Here is a 6,436-nt window from a genome sequence, read left to right as displayed (position 1 = left end):
AAAACGCCGCGTCAGGCTCCGTTCTCACCCGGGCTGAACTCACCGCTCTTAGCATGATTTTTTTTTAAATAAAATAAAATATATATATATATATATATATATATATCTCGCTAAAGCTGTTTTCTCTCGAGGCTGGAAAGGCCAGCGATATCCCCAAAAAAGCCTTTCATCCGTATTAGATGAAAGGCCAGATGACTCGGTTACGGTAACCGGCCCGACGCCGGGCCGTTTGGCGGAGGGCTGGGCGTTCGGACCGCACTAACGGGGGCGGAGGAGAGAGCTAGCCGGGCTAACGGTTCGAAGGAAGACGAGCAGGAATAAACACAAACGCTGCAATGCTACCCGGTGAGGGGTGTTTTGAATGTAAATGAGGGGAGAGAGAGGGCTAGCCGCCGGGGGGGGAGAGGACGAGGCGAGGTTGAAGGGAGGGGGGGGGGGGGGGGCGGACGTGTTTTGGACCGAGCCTTCTGAAGCCAAGGGGGTCCGGGGGCCGGACATGTCTGTCTCCACACGGCGGGGAGCGTGGGGGGGAGGAAAGTGGGTCAAAGGACTTCAGAGCTCCACTAGTGAAGATCAGACAGAGAGAGAGAGAGAGAGAGAGAGAGAGAGAGAGAGAGAGAGAGAGAGAGAGAGAGAGAGAGAAAGAGAGAGAGAAACGGGGTCCTGTTGGGACACGCGGGGCCGGTGACCAGCGCGGGCCGCAGTGCCATCCTACAAACGCGCTCCAAATTCAGCCGCGCCGCCCTTTGATCTACATCCTCCCTCTCGCTCTCTCTCCCAACCCAGACCCAGTCCAGACCCACTCCAGACCCGTCCACCCCCCTCCGGAGCTCATTAAAGCCACTCGGCTGCATCACAACAACAACAACAACAACACCACCACCAAGGATTCACTTACACTCTCTGAAACATCCTCGCCACGTACGTCCTAATACTGACCGAGCAGAGAGGCAGGAACCAGGCGGCCGCTCTGACAGATTTTGTGGAGTCTGTGGGTCCTTGTCTGCTCCGGCTTTGAACGGCAGCTTTGGCCGTTCGCGTGCCGTCTGACCCCCGGGTTCGGGCCGAGCTAGAGAGGTGTTACAGCGTGGGGTGGAGCAGAGCAGTGTGTGTGTGTGTGTGTGTGTTTGTCTATATGCGTGCGCAGTAAATTCAATTTCCTCTCTGTTCGTGTGTATGTGTATGATCGAGTCCACAAGTGTGCATGTCTACTTGCCTATATGCGTGTATTTGTATGTGTCCGTGTGTGTGTGTGTGTGTGTGTGTGTGTGTGTGTGTGTGTGTGTGTGAGAGAGGGGGGAGGTGGGGCCCTGGTAATGAGCTTGGAGACAGAGCTCATGGATTTGACGGCTCCACTCATTCCCTGTTAAGTCAGAAACAGTACCTGAACAATGTGTTCATCCCCTGTGTGGGACTCCTGAGCCCCCTCCACCACACACACACACACACGCACACACACACGCACACACACACACGCACGCACACACACACACACACACACACACGCACACACACACACACACACACACACACACACGCACACACACACACGCACACACACGCACACACACACGCACACACACACACGCACACACACACACACGCACACACACACGCACACACACACGCACACACACACGGCACAGACCTGTTACACTGGGGAGCTGCTGTCATGGACTATAACCTCATCATCTGTCAGAGCTGGAGGAGAGGATGGGAGAGAATATTCAGATTTTATGAGAGGAAAGGAGATGAGGAGAGGAGGGGGGGGAGAGAAGAGGAGAGAGGAGATGAGGAGAGGATGGGAGGGGGAGGAGAGAAGAGGAGATGAGGAGAGGAGGAGAGGGGGGGAGGGGGAGGAGAGAAGAGGAGATGAGGAGAGGAGGAGAGGAGGGGAGGGGGAGGAGAGAGGAGATGAGGAGAGGAGGAGAGGGGGAGGAGAGAAGAGGAGGGGAGGGGGAGGAGAGAAGAGGAGATGAGGAGATGAGGAGAGGAGGAGAGGGGGAGGAGAGAAGAGGAGATGAGGAGAGGAGGGGAGGGGGAGGAGAGAAGAGGAGAGAGGAGATGAGGAGAGGAGGGGAGGGGGAGGAGAGAAGAGGAGATGAGGAGAGGAGGAGAGGAGGGGAGGGGGAGGAGAGAAGAGGAGAGGAGGAGAGGAGAGGAGGGGAGGGGGAGGAGAGAAGAGGAGATGAGGAGAGGAGGGGAGGGGGAGGAGAGAAGAGGAGAGAGGAGATGAGGAGAGGAGGGGAGGAGAGAAGAGGAGATGAGGAGAGGAGGGGAGGGGGAGGAGAGAAGAGGAGATGAGGAGAGGAGGAGAGGAGGGGAGGGGGAGGAGAGAAGAGGAGAGGAGATGAGGGGAGAGGGGGAAGGAGAGAAGAGGAGATGGGAGGAGAGAAGAGGAGAGAAAAGGAGATGAGAGGAGAGGGGAGAGGAGGAGAGAGGAGAGAATGGGAGGGGAGGAGAGAGGAGGGGAGATGAGGAGAGAGGAGAGGAGGGGAGGAGGAGAGAGGAGAGGAGGGGAGGGGAGAAGAGGAACATTTGACACAGAGAGGAGTGGAAAGAAGCAATAGATAAGGCAGCAAATGAATGACTGAGAGGAAGGGGAAAAAAGTGAAGGAGATTTTTTTTTCTTTTTCATGCACTAAGACACATGATTGATGGAGCTTGAAACAACAGGCCTCACATGGATGCTCTGTTCCTGTCCTGCACTCTGTGATTTACCATGTCCACACGGGGACAAGATGAGGACGAGATCCTGCTGCATTGGTGATTGCATAAAAACACTCTGACTCTACAGTTTCATAACATTACTTGTAATCAATGGGCTCGTATAACCCTGTCTGTAGTCAATCAGGTCAGTGTAGTGTGAGTGTTGACTAGTGTCTGTCTCTCCCAATGACGGATGAGTGAGAGGCCAGCCCAGCGCTGACGGCGACCCCAGAGCAGTGATGCTATCTCAGTCTGCTCCTACAATTACTGCTGCCTCTCTGCCCCCAGGGCTACCACTGGCCCTGTACACTTACACACACACACGCATGCGCACACACACACACACGCACGCACGCACACACACGCATGCACACGCACGCACACACACACGAATGTACGCACACAACTCTCCCTTCCAACACACACACACACACACACCACACACACACAATCCAACCTTCCCTCTCTCCTTTCCAACACACACACACACACACACACACACACACACACACAATCCAACCTTCCATCTCTCCTTACCAACACACACACACACACACACACACACACACACGCACACACACATACACACACCTACACCCAAACACACAATCCTCCCTCCCTTCCAACACATACACACACACACACACACACACACACACACACACACACACACATACACACACCTACACCCAAACACACACAATCCTCCCTCCCTTCCAACACACACACACACACACACACACACACACACACACACACACACACACACCCTGCGCCCAGCCACCCACACCCCATGACAGGGATATGACCCCAAACCGATACTTTTCCCACAACACACCTGGTTGTTCTATCCTCCTCCTGCGCCCATTGTTGACCTAATTGAGGCTGGGTCTGTGCGTGCTGACCCAGGCCAGAACAATGCATACCAGTTACCTCTCACCAGCGCTGGGTAATTGTCTCTCCAAGTGGGCATTTTGCACTCGGCCCCGGGGTTGCAGGCCCCGCACCATCCATCACTCAGTCACTCAGCCACTACAGGAAGTAGTTAACATGGCCGACCTCTGGGACGGCGCACGGGGGAGAAAACATGCAGAACAATGGCCCTACTTCATCATCCGGCGGACATCAATCAATCAGCGGGGGCGGTGTTTGCTCTGCTAATCCGGCCGGTTCACTGAGGGATCAGACAGGGAGGCTGGTTAGGCCCCGCCCCTCTGTTTACATGCAGCACAGTGAGATCCCAGAGAGGTGGGGTTACCCTGGAGGGGTTCTACTGTAGGAGTGTTACCCTGTAGTTCTACTGTAGGAGTGTTACCCTGCAGGGGTTCTACTGTAGGAGTGTTACCCTGTAGTTCTACTAGGTTAGCTGTGTTACCCTGTAGTTCTACTGTAGGAGTGTTACCCTGTAGTTCTACTGTAGGAGTGTTACCTTGTAGTTCTACTGTAGGAGTGTTACCCTGTAGTTCTACTGTAGGAGTGTTACCCTGTAGTTCTACTGTAGGAGTGTTACCCTGCAAGGGTTCTACTGATGGAGTGTTACCCTGTAGTTCTACTGTAGGAGTGTTACCCTGTAGTTCTACTGTAGCTGTTACCCTGTAGTTCTACTGTAGGAGTGTTACCCTGTAGGAGTTCTACTGTAGGAGTTGTGTTACACTGTAGTTATACTGTAGCTGTGTTACCCTGTAGTTCTACTGTAGCTGTGTTGCCCTGTAGTTCTATTGTAGGAGTGTTACCCTGTAGGAGTTCTACTGTAGGAGTTGTGTTACACTGTAGTTATACTGTAGCTGTGTTATCCTGTAGTTCTACTGTAGGAGTGTAACCTTGTAGTTCTACTGTAGCTGTTACCCTGTAGGAGTTGTTACCCTGTAGTTCTACTGTAGCTGTTAACCTGTAGGAGTTCTAGTGTAGGAGCTGTGTTACCCTGTAGTTCTACTGTAGTAGAGCTGTGTGGTGTGCTGGGGTCTGCGGTGTACACAGCATACTGGCGCTAGAATGGTTGTGACACCTTACAGTGTAAAGTTTGATTATAAAAGCACTATGTGAGTCTGAGTTTTGTGTGTTTCCTCAATTCAGACTGTGAAGAGCTCAGCAACTCAGAACTCACCTAGGCCACGGTGTTGACCAATCCTGGAGAGGCGTTGACGTATCCTGGGTACCTATAAAGAAGCAAGATGGACACCAGCCAACCACAGAGCACACCTGTCAGCCTCGTTGGAGAATCCTAACCTGAGGCAGAGCAGGCGTGTGTAGACTCACTCAGGCTAATTTGTTAGCCGGTGTAAAAAGGCTGTGGTCAGTAAATAAGGGTTCTTTGTCCAGATGGCTGCCAGCATTTGCATGCCATCTATCTGCCAATGAGAGAGGCAGCTGGTGACATGGCCGGCCAGGGGACTGTAACTCACATTGGCCTGACACAAGTCTCAATTTACTGCTCAAATACACCCAGGAAAAGGGTAAAACACACACACACACACACACACACACACACACACACACACACACACTTCGATACGTCAAGGTCTTTCCTGACCACACATGGCGTACTCACAAGTCAGTCTCTAAACGCTGCGCTCAACCAGAGACCGAAGTCACGTCCTAACCTCGTCTAGATGTTGCTAAAAGTGGGTGGAAACAATTAAGAGAATGAAAATAGCACAACCAATCAGGGCGGTCTTCAGGGCGGTCCTTCCTAATGGGACGAGTAATGTTTTGTTTTGTTTTGATTCTCCACTCCAATTTGATTGGAGGACATCATTTCCGGTCAGGCGGGTCCTTCACCCTATTGGAGATCTAGGCAGCGGCTCTGATTGGTAGAGTTGGTTTTCAGCGCTGCTCTAGTGACGATTTTCAATGGAGATGACTCCAGATTTCGGAGGCAGAGATCTCCAAAGTCTGGCATTGTGAGACTACACACGGTGTGGCAAACTTAAGGTTTACACACACACACACACACACACACACACACACACACACACACACACACACACACACACACACACACACACACACACACACACACAGAGTCAGGAGAACACGCTATATATAAGCACACACATACACAGAGACATCATAAAACATGGTATTGTTTTATTGACTGCCATTCCTATTGCTTCAGATAGACAAGCAGTGGCGCGGAGCAAAAAAGTGGTTCAACCAGAACAGTTCTGCCGATCTAGAACAATCTCTCTGACAACATACAAAACACACGGCCAAGAAAGCAAGAGAACAACAATTTGGAAAAAACCTCAGAAGTAAAAAAAAAAAAAAAAGAAAAAAGAAAAAAAAGAATTGCATTGAGCATTTTTTAAAAACATTTTTTAGTTTCTTATCATACTTTACAGCGTGTCTAATTCATCATGAACAAGATCCAGAAAGAAATCAAGATGAGAGCTGCGACAACGGCCACGTTCCACGTTCTCCCCCACCCCTCTGCGTTCTACCCCACACCTCCGCGTTCTACCCCACACCTCCGCGTTCTACCCCGCCCCTCCGAGTCTGAGACGGAGAGGGGGTCTCTGGTGATGGCCGGCAGCGTGACAGAGGAACTGGTGCTCTACACGGTTTGAGAGGAATTCAAAGCCATTGAACAGCTGTAATTATGGGACGCGGGCGTCTCTTTCTGCCGGCTCTTCCCTTTCATCAGCGCGCAACAGAGGAGACCGGGGCGCTAGCTCCTCCTCTCTCCTCCTCTCTCCTCCTCTCAGCACAAACACCTCCCAGCCCTGCT

General features: G+C 52.1%; 1 protein-coding gene across 1 annotated transcript in view; it reads right to left on the bottom strand.

The window, feature by feature from the left end:
- Positions 1–6,209: 6,209 nt before the first annotated feature.
- fto (FTO alpha-ketoglutarate dependent dioxygenase) overlaps positions 6,210–6,436 on the bottom strand; it is a 126,770-nt gene continuing 126,543 nt past the window's right edge. The window contains exon 10 of the mRNA XM_084436535.1: positions 6,210–6,436. This exon is cut by the window's right edge and continues 825 nt beyond it. The gene's annotated coding sequence lies outside the window, so the exon portion shown is untranslated.

The sequence above is a fragment of the Borostomias antarcticus genome (genome assembly GCF_949987555.1).
Source record: "Borostomias antarcticus genome assembly, chromosome: 4".
NCBI classification, from domain to species: domain Eukaryota; kingdom Metazoa; phylum Chordata; class Actinopteri; order Stomiiformes; family Stomiidae; genus Borostomias; species Borostomias antarcticus.
This window is presented reverse-complemented; position numbering and strand designations above follow the sequence as displayed.